Source organism: Hordeum vulgare, chromosome 7H, assembly GCF_904849725.1.
Source record: "Hordeum vulgare subsp. vulgare chromosome 7H, MorexV3_pseudomolecules_assembly, whole genome shotgun sequence".
Classification (NCBI taxonomy): domain Eukaryota; kingdom Viridiplantae; phylum Streptophyta; class Magnoliopsida; order Poales; family Poaceae; genus Hordeum; species Hordeum vulgare.
Window position 1 is genome coordinate 115,919,264 of NC_058524.1, and position 19,021 is coordinate 115,938,284.

Sequence of the window (19,021 nt, forward strand, 5' to 3'; positions counted from 1 at the left end):
TCATAAGAGTATCTCATGAAGCCATCAAATAAGATTAGGAAACATTATATGGAAAATAATGAAACTACATTTTCCACCAATAGTTACATGATTCACTCAAAAATATAACAGAATGCAACAATAAAGCCTATTTTACTCTCTTTGCTTTTTCTTATGCGTGTAACAATTCTTGATATAATGCTAGAGAATCATCACATGATTACATCGGTGACATGGAAATTAAATATAAAATATAAATATGAAATTGACATATCCCCGAGTCTATAGAAAAATAACAAACACATGAACTACATAATTAGGATAACCATCTTGGTTATAGCAGCAAAATAAAAACAACTAGACTCATGCGATCCCCCCATCTTCACTGGCCTTTTTACATTGAGAAGGCTTCAATAGAGACCTTCATCAGCCTTGTAGTATCATGGAAGTGAGAAATAATCTTCCATTATTCGTACTTCTTATAGCCTATCATCTTATTTTTTAGAAAATATCATGTATATTTTTTGAAATGCATGACATTTTTAATCGACAAAAACATTTCTTGGACATACATTGAAGATTTCACTAATGCATGATGGATATTTTTCTTAATTTTATGTAAATTGTTTTTAACAATGGAGAAAGTGATAGGTCCGAGAATGAGGATTTTGATTCCATACAAGTAAAAAATTGTGATGGTTCAAGGGGTGATTCTACCAACCGAATTCGCATCCCTAAGATCATTAAGCTAGTGTACTATTTTTGTGAGCTTGCTAGCTGATGTGCAACTAGTTCTGATAACATCCAAATAACTCGTGTTCGATGGAATGGAGGTTCTTGTGGACGACAAGGAATTAAAATCTACTAAACCAATGGTGCTTATGAACTACTACGAGTTGCACCTTTGTTATAGTCCCAGCTCGTGGAATAGAAGCATGAAAGATACTGGATTGCAGTAGCATTCTTATGCCTGTGGAAATTCTGGGAATATGGTTTAACCTAGTCAATGTACTAGTTTTGATGAATGTAGTAGTAAAATAAAGTGTGCCCATCTAATCTCCAAACCTAGAATGGAAAGGTGTAAAAAAGCATCAATCCAACATCATTTTATACTTCTCATAAGAGTATATCATGAAGCAATGAAATAACATTATATAGAAAGTAATGAATCTATATTTTCCACCAATGGTTACTGATTTGACTCAAGAAATATAACATAACACAACACAACAATAAAGCATATTTCACTGCCTCCCCGTTTACTTCCCTTTTTCTTATATGTTTAACATCTCTTGATATCATATCAGAGAATCTTCACATAATTATATCAATCTAACAAGAAAATTAAATATCAAATGGAAATATGTGATTGGCATATCCTCCGGTCTCTAGACAAAAAACCAATAGAGATGAACTAAATGAATATGATGACCTTCTTGATTATGTGAACAAAACAAACATATCATACCCATGTGATCCTCCCCATCTTTAGTGCCCATTCTACATAGCGAGGGCTCGAATGGCAACGTCCAACAACCTTGTAGTCTCATGGAACATAGCAAACATCTTCCATTCTCCATTGTTTTTATAGGTTATCATCTTATTTTGTTCTTTTGCAAGACGTCATTTACATATTTTGAAATGCATGGTATTTTACTTGTCACAAATATATTTAGAACATGCATTGAATATTTTACTAATGCATGATAGATATTTTATTTTTACTAAGTAAGTCTTTTTTCATAATGACAGAAATGATAGGCCTCACAATGAGGATTCTGATTCCACAGAAGGAGAAACTTGTGATAGTACGAAGGGGCATTGTGCTAACCGAATTCACATCACTAGGTACATCAAGCTAGTACACTATTTTTGAAAGCTTGGTATAAGATGTGTAACAACTTATAACAAAATCCAAATAACTTGTGTCAGAAGGGAAGGAGGTTCTTCTGGACGACAAGGAATTGTAATATACTAACCCATTGGTGGTTATAAACTACTACAAGCTGCACCTTCGTTATAGTCCCACCTCCTGAAATAGATGCACGGAAGGTAGTGGGTTGCAGTAGAATTCTTATGCTTCTAGAAATTCCGGTAATATGGTTTAAGCTAGAAAATGATCTACTTTTGATGAATGTAGTAGCAATTGAATGTGTTCCGATCTAATCTCCAAAACAAGAAAGGAAAGGTGTAAAAAACAACATCAATCCAACAACATTTTATACTACAGATAAGAGTATCTTATGAAGCCATGAAATAAGATCGTGAAACATAATATGGAAAGTAATGAACTTACCTTTTCCACATATAGTTACCTTATTCACTTGAGAAACATAACATAACAAAATGATAATTTCTATTTCACCCCCTCCCCATTCTCTTTATTTTCCTTATATGTGTAATGTTGCTTGATATCATATTAATTAGAGAATCATCATATCATTATGTTGGTCTAACACGGAAATTAAATATAGAATATAAATATGGAATTGAAATATCCTGAAGTATCTAGCAAAATAACTAACATACATATGAACTAGATGAATATGATAACCATCTTGGTTATAGCAACAAAATCAAAATACCAAACCTATTGATACTCTCCATCTTTAGTGCCCATTCTACCTGGACAAGGCTTTAATAGCAACCTCCATCAGCATTGTAGTATCATGGAAGAGAGCAAAAATCTTCCATTATCCACACTTTTCATAGGCTATCATCTTAGTTTATTCTTTTAGAAAATGTCTTGTACATTTTTTAAGTGCATGCCATTTTTATTTGTTATAAGCATTTTTAGAACATATATTGAACATTTCACTAATGTGTGATACATATTTTAATATTTTAAATGTAACTTTTTTCATAATGGCACAAGTGAGGCCCCACAATGAGGATTCTGATTCCATACAAGCAGAAACTTGTGATAGTCCAACGGGGATTTTGCTAACCGAATTCGCATCACTAAGAACATCACACAAGAGTATTATTATTGTGATCTTGCTAAATGATATGAAACAAGTTTCCATTACATACAAATAACTCAGGTCCAATGGAAGGAGGTTTTTGTGGATGAGAAGGAATTGAAATCTACTAACTCATTGGTGCTTATAAACTACTACGAGCTACACCTTCGCATATAGTACCACCTCATGAATTAGGTGCATGGAAGGTACTGGGTTGGAGTAGCATTCTTACACTTGTGGAAATTCCGATAATAGGGTTTAAATTTGTAAATATTCTAGTTTTGATGAATATAGTAGTAATTGAATGTGTGCCCATCTAATCCCAAAACTAGAAAGGAAAGGTGTATAAAACAACATCAATCCAACAACACTTTATACTACCCATAAGAGTATATCATTAAGCCATCGAATAAGATCATGAAACATTATATGGAAAGTAAGATAACCACCATTTCCATCTATAGTTACGAGTTTCACTCGAGAAATATAACATAATGCAATGACAATTTCTATTTCACTCCCTCCCCTTTTTATTTGATTTTTCCTATATGTGTAACATGTTGCTTGATATCACATTAGATAATTATCAGATCATTACATGGGTATGACAGGAAAATTAAATATAGAATGGAAATATTAAATTGACATATCCTCAAGTCTCTAGGAAAATAGCAAACAAATGAAGTACAAGAATATGATGACCATCTTATTTATATAAGCAAAACCAAAATATCATACCCATCGATCCTACCCATCTTTAGTGCCCATTCTATATGGACAAGGCTTCAATAGCAACCTCGACCATCATTGTAGTCTCATAGAAGAGAGCAAAAATCTTCCAATATCCATACATTTTACAAGCTATCATCTTAGTTTTTTTTTTGTAAATGTCTTGTACATTTTTTAAGTGCATGCCTTTTTTATTTTTATAACCATTTTTAGAACATAAATTGAACATTTCAGTAATGCGTGATACATATTTGAATATTTTCTATGTAAAGTTTTTCATAATGGCACAAGTGAGGCCCCACAATGAGGATTCTGATTCCATACAAGTAGAAACTTGTGATAGTCCAAGTGGGATTTTGGTAATCGAATTCACTTCACTGAGAACATCATGCAAGAGTATTATTTTTGTGAGCTTGCTACATGATATGAAACAAGCTTCTATTGCATCCAAATAACTCAGCTCTGATGGAAAAGAGGTTTTTGTGGATGAGAAAGAATTGAAATCTTTAGTGCCCATTCTATCTGGACAAGATTTCAATAGCAACCTCGATGAACATTGTAGTCTCATGGAAGAGAGCAAAAATCTTCCATTATCCATACTTTTTACAGGCTATCATCTTAGTTTAATCTTTTCGAAAATGTCTTGTACATTTTTAAATGAATGGCATTTTTAATAACATAAACATTTATAGAACAAACATTGAACATTTCACTATGTATTTCTTTTAGTAATGGCACAAGTGATAGGCCCCACAATGAGTATTCTCATTCCGTGCAAGGGGAAACCTGCGATAGTCCAAGGGGGTATTCTTCTAACCGAAATTGCATCACCAAAATCATCAAGCGAGGGTACTATTGAGGGAGTCCGAGATTAAGGGGTTCACGGGCCGCTTATTCATTCTTTTGGGCCAGATTCCTGGGTCGTTCGATCATCATTAGTGATATTAAAATCAAGATGGACTCTTCCTAAGACTTGGCGTGCAACCAAAGGCCACATGGTGATCTGCATATTCCTTTCCATGATGTAATCGACGTTGTGTAAACACTAGCACCCATAATATCTATATAAGCCAAGGGGCCGTAGTTCATAGGCAAAATTAAGCTCATTACGATTAGGGTTTTAGACCGCAACATCCGATATCGAGGTAGATCAACTTTGTACTCTATAATGCACCCAATATAAAAAAGAGCATGACATAGGGTTTTACCTCCATTAAGAGGGCCCAAACCTGGGTAAATATCGTCTCCCTCATCCCATGTTACCCATCGATCCAAGATCCACGGTTTATACCCCCTACTCAAGATTAGTCGGTTTTGACACTTACATTGGTGCTTTCATTGAGAGCGCGTTGTGAAACTACCGAAGGATAAATGGTCTGTCTCATCGTCAATGGTGACATTGCACTGGGAACATTTTCATTCCTGGGCCGATCTTCGCGTTCGGAGGCATTGTGTCGCATGCCAATCCAACTGGCCGCTTAGAACGAATTGGAAACTTTGGGCCCGATCAGGAAATCAGGGTCAGGAACTTAGAGTTCTTCACCAACTCTAGGGGAGACCTTATTCCGACAACGCCTTTTACCCTCAAGGCCTTGACATTGGAGGAGGCGGATCTCGTCCTCGAGGCAAATCTCGTCCAAGCTCTCGCCTCTAGGCCCGAGCCGGATGGTATATGGGGACCATCTTCGGGTGAACGCAGCTCCAACACAACTCTGAATATTCTGATAATAGTGGCACCACGGGTTGACCCCATGGATTCTAAAAACATGGGCGTCGTGAATGTCATGGAATTAGACTAGTTGCTTGGTCGAATCCAAACCATGGGATTATCCCACGACCAACCGTCACTCTATGACTAGATGGGGATCAAACCCAACGACAGGGAAATCCACACCCCACCTATCACACACTTGATTGCCACCATTGAGAAACCAACGGAAGGTTCGCCCTCTTGACCATCGAAACTCAAAACCGTCTATATCCCGGTATCAAGATAATCCAGACTCCCCAGGTAGTCCGGCAATCGAGCTACGCCCCGAACTCAATTTGGGGCTCGAGCAGTCATGTACAACCAGCCCACCAGGCCCTGAACCCGGTGCGCCGTACTCTATAACGGTGTCGGATGCAATTGACAATACCAAAGGCTCGTGTTCTGTTGAAGCACCGAGTTTTTCACACCCACCTCCCAATCTAGGTGCCTGATGACCCACAAGTAGAGGGGATCGTTTGTAGCCCTTTTCGGTAAATAAAAGTGTCGAACCCAACGAGGAGCAAAAGGTAGAACAAATGTTCTCTCAAGTTCTATCGACCACCAACACAACTCTACGCACACTTAACATTTTCTTTACCTAAAACAAGAATACAACTAGAAGTACTTAGTAGGTGTAATAGATAGGTTTGCAAGATAATAAAGAACAAGTAAATGAAATTGAGGTGTTGTTTTGCAAGAAAATACAGAGCATGGAAATAAAAGTTAGGGGCTGTTTAGTAGAATGAATTTTGTGTAACTCAAGAAGAAGATTGCCCATAGGCAATTGAATATAACATGATAGATACTTATCATGTGCAATGAGCGAGAGACATACGCTAACACACTTTCCGTACTTGGATCATATGCACTTATGATTGGACCTCTAGCTAGCATCCACAACTACTAGAAATCATTATGGTAAACCCAACCATGGCATCAAACATTAAGTCCTCTTTACTCCCATACAAGCGCAACTCCCTTACTCGGGTGTAAGTTTATGTCACTCTCGCCACCTACTATAAGCGAATCATGAACATATTGCAAACCCTCCAACGTGTATCCTTCACGTGTGCGCCTCATGGAAGGAACCTTAGGACAACACCATATCAACACACAACTGATATCAATAACATCATATCACAATTAACCCGTAGGACAAAATGGATCTACTCAAACATCATAGGATAGCCACATATCATTGGGAAATAGTATATAGTGTTGATAACCATTTTTAAGTAGAGATTTACAACATGAAAAGATGTATTACACTGCTGCATAGAGGGGGAGAGACTTGGTGTTGACGATGTCAAGATTGTTGATGTAGATCGTCGTCATGCTCCTTGACATCACGACACTCTAGCGCTACCGGGAGAGAGAGGGAGAGAGCCCGGTTGTGGGAATGACCCTGTCAATAGTACCAGGGGTACGAACTAATGGGCGAAGCCTAGCTAGGCGCATCAGATGCACTCGGATTTACGATTTCAGGCCCAACTCGGAAGTGGTAATAGCCCTACGTCTCGAGCCCTAATGCTCGTGTTTTCTTATGGGGGGTGTAAAAGGTTACAAGTGCTGAACTGTTGAGCCGGAGCCCCGGGAGTGGCTTATATAGAATTTGCCACGACTGGCCGAGCTCCATTACAAGGCAATTAATGGTAATAAATAAGGAAGCTACTAGAAACGGTAGCCTTAACCCTGGGTGTTACTGGTAATGTGGGTCTGCACTTCATTTCATGTGGTGGGTTAAGTCCTTAGCCGTTGCTGCCTCTTCGACGCCTTAACCTTGCTGTGGACCAAGTGATGAGATGCATCTGACTGCTGCAAGGTGGTGTTGGAAATATGCCCTAGAGGCAATAATAAAATGGTTATTATCATATTTCCTTGTTCATGATAATCGTCTATTGTTCATGCTATAATTGTATTAACAGGAAACAGTAATACATGTGTGAATAAATAGATCACAATGTGTCCCTAGCAAGCCTCTAGTTGGCTAGCTCGTCAGTCAATAGATGATCATGGTTTCCTGATCATGGGCATTAGATGTCATTGATAACAGGATCACATCATTAGGAGAATGATGTGATGGACAAGACCCAATCCTAAGCATAGCACATTGTATTGTTCGTATGCTAAAGCTTTTCTAATATCAAGTGTCTTTTCCTTTGACCGTGAGATTGTGCAACTCCCAGATACTATAGGAGTGCTTTGGGTGTATCAAACGTCACAACGTAACTGGGTGACTATAAAGGTGCACTACGGGTATCTCCGAAAGTGAGTGTTGGGTTGATACGAATCGAGATCGGGATTTGTCACTTCGTGTGACGGAGAGGTATCTCTGGGCCCACTCGGTAGAACATCATCATGAGCTCAATGTGACTAAGGAGTTAGTCACACGATGACGTGCTACGGAACGAGTAAAGAGACTTACCGGTAACGAGATTGAACAAGGTATAGGTATACCGACGATCGAATCTCGGGCAAGTTCTATACCGACAGACAAAGGGAATTGTATACGGGATTGATTGAATCCTTGACATCGTGGTTCATTCGATGAGATCATCGTGGAGCAAGCGGGAGCCACCATGGGTATCCATACCCCGCTGATGGTTATTGGCCAGAGAGGTGTCTCAGTCATGTCTACCTGTCTCCCGAACCCGTAGGGTCTACACACTTAAGGTTCGATGATGCTAGGGTTATAGGGAGTTGTTATACGAGGTTATCGAAAGTTGTTAGGAGTCCCGGATGAGATCCCGGACGTCACGAGGATCTCCAGAATGGTCCGGAGGTAAAGATTGATATATAGGACGGATGGTTTCGGACACCGGAAGTGTTTCGGGCATCACCGGTAACGTACCGGGACCACGGGGACCACCGGAGGTGGCCCCGGGGGTCCACCGAAAGGGGCAACGACCCCGGGAGGCTAGATGGGCCAAGTGGGGAAGGGAACAAGCCCCTAGGTGGGCTGGTGCACCCCCCACTCAGACCATGGCGCATGAAGAGGGGAGAGGGGGGGGGGAACCCTAGCGCAGGTGGGCCTAAGGCCCACGAGAGGGGTGCGCCACCCCTCATCCCTGCCCTGGCCGCTGCACCTCCCATCTGGCAGGCTGCCGCACCACCTAGGGTGGGAACCCTAGGGGTGGCACCCCCCTCCCCTCCTCCTATATATAGTGGGAACTTTTGGGCTTTTGGAGATAGACTTTTCCCTCTCCCTCGGCGCAGCCCTGCCCTTCTTTCTCCTCCTCTCTGCCGGTGCTTGGCGAAGCCCTGCCGGGAGACCTCGTCTCTCCATCGACACCACGCCGTCATGCTGCTGGAGTTCTTCCCCAACCTCTCCCTCCTCCTTCCTGGATCAAGGTGCGGGAGACATCACTGGGTTGCACGTGTGTTGAACGCGGAGGTGCCGTAGTTCGGCACTAGATCGGAATCACACCGCTATCTGAATCGCCGCGAGTACGACTCCATCAACCGCGTTCTAGTAACGCTTCCGCTTAGCAATCTTCAAAGGTATGAAGATGCTCTTCCCCTCTCTCATTGCTCGTCTCTCCATAGGAAGATCTGAATAGGCGTAGGAATTTTTTTGAATTTATGCTACGTTACCCAACAGTGGCATCCGAGCCAGGTTTTCTATGCGTAGATTCTATGCACGAGTAGAACACAAAAGGTAGTGGGCGATGATTTGTCAATTGCTTGCTGCTACTAGTCTTATTCTTTTCTGGCGGGATTGTGGGATGAAGCGGCCCGGACCAACTTTACACGTACGCTTACGTGAGACTGGTTCCACCGATAGACATGCACACCGTGCATAAAGGTGGCTAGCGGGTGTCTGTCTCTCCTACTCTAGTCGGATTGGATTTGATGAAAAGGGTCCTTATGAAGGGTAAATAGCTTTGGCATATCATCGTTTTGGCTGTCATGTAGGTAAGAAGGCGTTCTTGCTAGAAACCCAAATCAGCCACGTAAAACTTGCAAGAACAATTAAAGGACGTCTAACTTGTTTTTGCAGGGTTTGACATGTGATGTGATATGGCCAAAGTTGTGATGTTGCGTGTATGATGTATGAGATGATCATGTTATTGTAATAGGTTTCACGACTTGCATGTCGATGAGTATGACAACCGGCAGGAGCCATAGGAGTTGTCTTAATTTATTGTATGAGATGCAACGCCATGTGCTTACTACTTTTACTTCATTGCTAACGGTTAGCTATAGTAGTATTGATAGTAGTAGTTGGCGTGACGACTTCACAGAGACACGATGATGGAGATCATGATGATGGAGATCATGGTGTCACACCGGTGACGATGGTGATCATGCGATGCCTGAAGATGGAGATCAAAAGAGCAAAGATGATAATGGCCATATCATCTCACTATATGATTGCATTGTGATGTTTATCATGTTTTTCATCTTATTTCTTAGAACGACGGTAGCATGATAAGATGATCCCTCTTAAAATTTCAAGAACGTATTCCCCTAAGTGTGCACCATTGCGAAGGATCGTTGTCTCGAAGCACCATGTGATGATCGGGTGTGATAGATTCTAACGTTCGCATACAACGGGTGTAAGCCAGATTTACACATGCGAAACACCTAGGTTGACTCGACGAGCTTAGCATGTACAGACATGACCTCGAATACAAGAGACCGAAAGGTTGAACATGAGTCGTATGGTTGAATACGATCAGCATGAAGTTTCTCACCATGGTGACTAGTCCGTCTCACGTGATGATCGGACACGGGTTAGTCAACATGGATCATGTATCACTTAGATGACTAGAGGGATGTCGATTTAAGTGGGAGTTCATACTTAATTTGATTAAATGAACTTAATTGTCATGAATTTAGTCTAAAAGTTGTCTTTATAAATATTGTAGATGGCCAACGTCAACCTCAATTTCAACGCATTCCTAGAGAAAAACAAGCTGAAAGATGATGGTAGCAACTATGCGGACTCGGTTCACAACTTGAAGCTCATCCTTGAAGCAGCTAAAAAGGCTTATGTCCTTGATGCGCCGCTAGGTGACCCTCCCGCTCCCGCAGCAGCCCAGGATATTCTGAACATATGGCAAACGCGGAGTGATGACTACTCTCTGGTTAGGTGTGGCATGTTATACAGTTTAGAAACGGGGCTCCAAAGGCGTTTTGAGCAACACGGTGCATATGAGATGTTCCAAGAGATGAAGCTAGTTTTTCAAGATCATGCCCGTGTCGAGAGATATGAAGTATCTGATAAGTTCTTTAGCTGTAAGATGGAGGACAACAGTTCTGTCAGTGAGCACATACTCAAAATGTCTGGGTTACACGATCGTCTGACTTCACTTGGAGTCAAACTTCCGGATGATGTTATAATTGACAGAATCCTCCAGTCTCTCCCACCAAGCTACAAGGGCTTTGTGCTTAACTACAACATGCAAGGGATGGAGAAGACCATTACCGAGTTGTACTCGATGCTAAAGTCTGCAGAAGTAGAAATCAAGAAAGAGCATCAAGTGTTGATGGTCAACAAGACCACTAGTTTCAAGAAGGGCAAGGGTAAGAAGAACTTCAAGAAAGACGAAAAAGCTGTTGCCGCGCCCGGTAAGCCAGATGCCGGGAAGAAGAAAAAGAATGGACCCAAGCCTGAGACTGAGTGTTTCTATTGCAAGGGAAAAGGTCACTGGAAGCGGAACTGCCCCAAATACTTAGCGGGCAAGAAGGCCGACAACGTTAAAGGTATATGTGATATACATGTTATTGATGTGTACCTTACCAGCGCTCATAGTAGCTCCTGGGTATTTGATACCGGCGCTGTTGCTCACATTTGCAACTCAAAGCAGGAACTGCGGAATAAGCGGAGACTGGCAAAGGACGAGGTGACGATGCGCGTTGGGAATGGTTCCAAGGTTGATGTGATCGCCGTCGGCACATTACCTCTACATCTACCATCGGGATTAGTTTTAAACCTTAATAATTTTTATTTAGTACCAGCTTTAAGCATGAACATTGTATCAGGGTCTTGCTTAATGCGAGACGGCTACTCATTTAAGTCAGAGAATAATGGTTGTTCTATTTATATGAGTGATATGTTTTATGGTCATGCTCCGCTGGTGAATGGTTTATTCTTGATGAATCTCGATCGTGATGTCATGCATATTCATAGTTTGAGTACCAAAAGATGTAAAGTTGATAATGATAGTCCCACATACTTGTGGCACTCCCGCCTTGGTCATATCGGCGTTAAGCGCATGAAGAAGCTCCATACTGATGGACTATTAGAGTCTCTTGACTTTGAATGACACATGCGAACCATGCCTCATGGGCAAGATGACTAAGACTCCATTCTCAGGAATAATGGAGAGAGCAACCGACTTATTGGAAATAATACATACTGATGCGTGTGATCCAATGAAGGTTGAAGCTCGCGGTGGCTATCGTTATGTTCTCACTCTCACCGATGATTTGAGTAGGTATGGGTATATCTACTTGATGAAGCACAAATCTGAGACGTTTGAAAAGTTCAAGGAATTTCAGAGTGAGGTTGAGAATCAACGTGACAGAAAAATTAAATGTCTACGATCTGATCGTGGAGGAGAATATTTGAGTCACGAGTTTGGCACACACCCAAGGAAGTGTGGAATCGTTTCACAGCTGACGCCGCCTGGCACACCGCAACGCAAGGAGTGTCTGAATGTCGTAATCACGCTTTATTAGATATGGTACAATTTATGATGTCTCTTACCGACTTACCGCTATCATTTTGGGGATACACATTAGAAACTGCAACATTCACTTTAAATAGGGCACCGTCTAAATCCGTTGAGACGACACCGTATGAACCATGGTTTGGTAAGAAACCTAAGTTGTCGTTTCTTAAAGTTTGGGGCTGCGATGCTTATGTGAAGAAACTTCAACCAGAAAAGCTCGAACCCAAAGTGGAGAAATGCGTATTCATAGGATACCCTAAGGAAACTATTGGGTATACCTTCTATCTTAGATCCGAAGGTAAAACCTTTGTTGCCAAGAACGGATCCTTTCTAGAGAAAGAGTTTCTCTCGAAAGAAGTAAGTGGGAGGAAGGTAGAACTTGATGAGGTAATTACACCCCCTCTCGAACAGGATAGTAGCGCAGCGTGGGAAGTTGTTCCTGTGGCGCCTACACCAACTGAAGAGGAAGTTAATGATAATGATCATGAAGCTTCAGATCAAGTTACTACTGAACCACAAAGGTCCACGAGGGCATGCTCCGCACCAGAGTGGTACGGCAACCCTGTGATGGAAATCATGTTGTTAGACAACGGTGAACCTTCGAACTATGAAGAAACGATGGCGGGCCCGGATTCCAACAAATGGCTTGAAGCTATGAAATCCGAGATAGGATCCATGTATGAGAACAAAGTATGGACTTTGGTGGACTTGCCCGATGACCGGCGAGCCATAGAAAATAAATGGATCTTCAAGAAGAAGACTGATGCAAACGATAATGTAACCGTTTATAAAGCTCGACTTGTTGCAAAGGGTTTTCGACAAATTCAAGGAGTTGACTACAAAGAGACTTTCTCTCCCGTAGCGAAGCTGAAATCAGTCCGAATCATGTTAGCGATTGCCGTCTTTTATGATTATGAAATTTGGAAAATGGACATAAAAAAGCGTTACTTAACGGGAACCTTAAGGAAGAGTTGTATATGATGCAACCAGAAGGTTTTGACGACCCTAAGGGTGCTAACAAAGTGTGCAAGCTCCAGCACTCCATCTATGGGCTGGTGCAAGCATCTCGAAGTTGGAACATTCACTTTAATGAGGTGATTAAAGCGTTTGGGTTCATACAGGTTTACGGAGAAGCCTGTCTGTACAACAAAATGAGTGGGAGCTCTGTAGCTTTCCTCATACTGTATGTGGATGACATATTATTGATGGGGAATGACATAGAGATGTTGGAGAGAATAAAGTCCTACTTGAACAAGAGTTTTTCAATGAAGGACCTTGGAGAAGCTGCATACATATTAGGCATCAAGATCTATAGAGATAGATCGAGACGCCTCATAGGTCTTTCGCAAAGTACATACCTTGACAAGATATTGAAGAAGTTCAATATGGAAAACTCAAAGAAAGGGTTCTTGATAGTTTTGCAAGGTATGAGATTGAGTAAGACTCAGTCGCCGACCACGGCAGCAGATAGAGAGAAGATGAGTTCTGTCCCCTACGTTTCAGCCGTAGGCTCTCTTATGTATGCCATGCCGTGTACCAGACCTGATATAAACCTAGCCATAAGTTTGGAAGGGAGGTACCAAAGTGATCCCGGTATGGAACACTGGACAACTGTCAAGAATATCCTCAAGTACCTGAAAAGGACTAAGGAAATGTTTCTCGTTTATGGAGGTGACGAAGAGCTTGTCATAAAGGGTTACGTCGATGCTAGCTTCAACACAGATCCGGATGACTCTAAGTCACAGACCGGATACGTATATGTTTTGAATGGTGGGGCATTGAGCTGGTGCAGCAGCAAGCAAGAAGTCGTGGCAGCATCTACATGTAAAGCGGAGTACATAGCTGCTTCAGAAGCGGCTCATGAAGGGATTTGGATGAAGGAGCTCATCACCGACCTTGGAGTGGTTCCAAGCGCGTCGGGTCCAATGACACTCTTCTGTGATAACACTGGGGCCATTGCCATAGCCAAGGAGCCCAGGTTTCACCGAAAGACGAAGCACATCAAATGCCGCTACAACTCCATCCAGGACCATGTCCAGAGTGGAGTAATAGATATTTGTAAAGTACACACGGATCTGAATATTGCAGACCCGTTGACTAAACCTCTTCCACGAGCAAAACATGATCAACACCATAATGCTATGGGTGTTCGATACATCACAATGTAACTAGATTATTGACTCTAGTGTAAGTGGGAGACTGTTGGAAATATGCCCTAGAGGCAATAATAAAATGGTTATTATCATATTTCCTTGTTCATGATAATCGTCTATTGTTCATGCTATAATTGTATTAACAGGAAACAGTAATACATGTGTGAATAAATATATCACAATGTGTCCCTAGCAAGCCTCTAGTTGGATAGCTCGTTAGTCAATAGATGATCATGGTTTCCTGATCATGGGCATTAGATTCATTGATAACGGGATCACATCATTGGGAGAATGATGTGATGGACAAGACCTAATCCTAAGCATAGCACTAGATCGTATTGTTCGTATGCTAAAGCTTTTCTAATGTCAAGTGTCTTTTCCTTTGACCGTGAGATTGTGCAACTCCCGGATACCGTAGGAGTGCTTTGGGTGTATCAAACGTCACAATGTAACTGGGTGACTATAAAGGTGCACTACGGGTATCTCCGAAAGTGTTTGTTGGGTTGGTACGAATCGAGGTCGGGATTTGTCACTCCGTGTGACGGAGAGGTATCTATGGGCCCACTCGATAGAACATCATCACGAGCTCAATGTGACTAAGGAGTTAGTCACATGATGACGTGCTACGGAACGAGTAAAGAGACTTACCGATAATGGGATTGAACAAGGCCTAGGTATACCGACGATCGAATCTCGGGCAAGTTCTATACCGACAGACAAAGGGAATTGTATACGGGATTGATTGAATCCTTGACATCGTGGTTCATCCGATGAGATCATTGTGGAGCAAGTGGGAGCCACCACGGGTATCCAGACCCCGCTAATGGTTATTGGCTAGAGAGGTGTCTCGGTCATGTCTACCTGTCTCCCGAACCCGTAGGGTCTACACACTTAAGGTTCGATGACGCTAGGGTTATAGGGAATTGTTATACGAGGTTATCGAAATTTGTTCGGAGTCTCGGATGATATCCTGGACGTCACGAGGAGCTCCGGAATGGTCTGGAGGTAAAGATTGATATATAGGACGGATGGTTTCGGACAATGGAAGTGTTTCAGGCGTCACCGGTAACGTACCGGGACCACCGGGACCACCGGAGGTGGCCCCGAGGGTCCATAGAAAGGGGGGCAACGACCCTGGGAGGCTAGATGGGCCAAGTGGGGAAGGTAACCAGCCCCTAGGTGGGCTGGTGCGCCCCCCCACTCAGCCCATGGCACAGGAAGAGGGGAGAGGGGGGACCCTAGCGCAGGTGGGCCTAAGGCCCACGAGAGCGGTGCGCCACCCCTCCTCCGTGCCCTGGCCGCCGCACCTCCCATCTGGGGGGCTGCCGCACCACCTAGGGTGGGAACCCTAGGGGTGGCACCCCCTCCCCTCCTCCTATATATACTGGGCACTTTTGGGGTTTTGGAGATAGACTTTTCCCTCTCCCTCGGCGCAGCCCTGCCCTTCTTTCTCCTCCTCTCTGCCGGTGCTTGGCGAAGCCCTGCCGGGAGACCTCGTCTCTCCATCGACACCACGCCATCATGCTGCTGGAGTTCTTCCCCAACCTCTCCCTCCTCCTTGCTGGATCAAGGTGTGGGAGACATCACCGGGCTGCACGTGTGTTGAACGCGGAGGTGCCGTAGTTCGGCACTAGATCGGAATCACACCGGGATCTGAATCGCCGCGAGTACGACTCCATCAACCACGTTCTAGTAACGCTTCCGCTTAGCGATCTTCAAAGGTATGAAGATGCTCTTACCCCTCTCTTGTTGCTGGTCTCTCCATAGGAAGATCTGAATATGCGTAGGATTTTTTTTGAATTTATGCTACGTTACCCAACAGGTGGGCCGAGTGACTCTGAGCAGGCCGAGTGACGGCTGCAGAACCGAATGAGGTAGATGCTTCAACGGTGACCTTAAGGACACTGATGTCCGTAAGGGGTCCTAGGTGGGCCTTCGGAAGCAGGTCCGTTGGCCTATCCCTAATGTTCAACCCCATCAGTAGCCCCCGAATTGGTTGAGGTTTTGCAGACTGAGTGAATGACTCCCTTCGATGTCTTCGGTGTCTTGGAAATTCTTAAGCTGCATCAGGGAGCTGGGTCATTCAGGCTTTCGGCAAACCTCCACGGATTCAATAGTGACGAATTCCGATTGTCCAGTCATACGGTGTTGGGGATAATATCCCGCCATGCGACCCGCCCCAAGAGGTCGGGTCAGGATATGGCGGCTCAACGTTCATATTCAAGATGGGCACTGTCTTATGAAGCAGAAGGCACAAGGCAGTTACCAACGGGAGTTGACTGCGGCCTGATAACCCACAAGTATAGGGGATCGCAACAATTTTCGAGGGTAGAGTATTCAACCCAAATTTATTGATTCGACTCAAGGGGAAGCGAAAGAATATTCTCAAGTATTAGCAGTTGAGTTGTCAATTCAACCACACCTGAAATATTTAGTGTCTGCAGCAAAGTATCAGTAGCAAGGTAGTATGATAGCAGCAGTAGCAACAGTAACCAGTAGCAGCAAAGTAACAACAGTAGCAACAGAGTAACAGCAGCAGAAGTGACAACATTAGCGACAAAGTAACGTAGCAAGGACCAGTAGGAAAAACTCGTAGGCATTGGATCGGTGATGGATGATTATGCCGGATGCTATTCATCATGTAACAGTTATAACACGGAGAGATATGTAACTAGCTCCCGTTCGTCAATCTAATGAAGGCATGTATTCCGTATGTAGTCATCGTGCTTAGGGAAAAGAACTTGCATGACATCTATTGTCCATCCCTCCCGTCGCAGCGGGGTCCTAATGGAAACTATGGGATATTAAGGTTCTCCTTTTAATAAAGAACTGGACCAACACATTAACACTTGGTGAATACATGAACTCCTCATACTATGGTCATTTCCAGGAGTGGTTCCGGCTATTGTCACTCCGGGGTTACCGGGTCATAACACATAGTAGGTGACTACCACTTGCAAGATAGGATCAAGAACACACATATATTGGCGACAATATAACAGGTTCAGATCTGAAATCATGGCACTCGGGCCCTAGTGACAAGCATTAAGCATGGCAAAGTAGTAGCAACATCAATCTCAGAACATAGTGGATACTAGGGATCAATCCCCGTCAAAACTAACTCGATTACATGATAGATCTCATCCAACCCATCACTGTCCAGCAAGCCTACGATGAATTTACTCACGAACGGTGAAGAGAATTATGGAATTGGCGATGAACGATGGTTGATGATGATGATGGCGACGATTTCCCCTCTCCGGAGCCCAGAACGGACTCCAGATCCGCCCTCCAGATGAAGAACACGAGGTGGCGACGCCTTCATATCGTAAAACGTGATGAACTATTCTCCTTGATTTTTTCCGGGCGAGACAGACTAAATAGAGCTGAGATTGGAGGCGGTGGAGCTTTGCGAGACCCACAAGCCTGCCAGGCGCGACCAGGGGGGGGGGGGCTGGTGGGCTTGTGGGCTCACGGCTCCACTTCTTCCGCTGATCCTTGCGCCAGTATTTTTCATAAATTCCAGAAAAATTCTTCGTAAATTTTCAGGTCATTCCGAGAACTTTTATTTCTGCGCAAAAACAACACCATGGCAATTCTGCTGAAAACAACGTTAGTTCGGGTTAGTTCCATTCAAATCATGCAAATTAGAGTCCAATACAAGGGCAAAAGAGTTCGGAAAAGTAGATACGATGGAGACGTATCAACTCCCCCAAGCTTAAAGCCTTGCTTGTCCTCAAGCAATTCAGTTGACAAACTGAAAGAGACAAAAGAAAAACTTTGACGAACTGTGTTTGATCTTGTTGTTGCAACTATGTCTAACTCATAACCACAATTTCAGCAAGATCACAAGCAAACCACAAAAGCAAATGACATGTAGGTCTCACGGTAAACTCATACCAATGGCATAATCAACTAGCGAGTAAATAATAATAAGCCTCAAACGTCAACACTTCAATCAAAACAATCATGAAGCAGTACGAACATATGGTATCTCGCTAGCTCTTTCTGAGACCGCAAAACATAAATGCATAGCACCTTCAAAGACCAAGTGCTGACTAAACATTGTAATTCATGGCAAAGAAGATCCAGTCACAGTCATACTCAACATCAATTAAAAGCAAAGCAAAAAAATAACGGAGGCGCTCTCTAATTGGTGCTTTTATAGGAAAAGGATGACTCAACAGGAACATAAATAGACATGCCCTTCACAGAGGGAAGCATTGATTTGCAGAGGTGCGAGAGCTCAAGCTTGTGAAAACAGAGATAATAATTTTGGGTGGCATGCTTTCATTGTGAACGCAATGACTAAGAGTTCTCAGCATCTTTCACGCTACACATGCTATAGGCGGTTCCCAAACAGAAAAGTAAAGTTTTGACTCCCCCACCACCGATCAATCACACTCCACGACTAGCCAAATACTCGGGTGCCGTCCATACCAACATCAATCCAGGGGGAGTTTTGTTTGCAATTATCTTTTCGATTTGAGCATGGAACTGGGCATTCCAATTACCGGCCCCTTTCTCATGAATGATAGTGAATAAACACATATCGAGGATAACACGCCTAGCATGGAAGATACTAATAGCCCCCTGTCACCACATGAGCGGTTCGGGCATGCAAAACAGATTATTTCTTGAAGATTTAGAGAGTGGCACATGCAAATTTACTTGGAACGGCAGGTAGATACCGCATATAGGTAGGTATGGTGGACTCATCTGGAACAACTTTGGGTTTATGGAAGTGGATGCACAAGAAGTATTCTC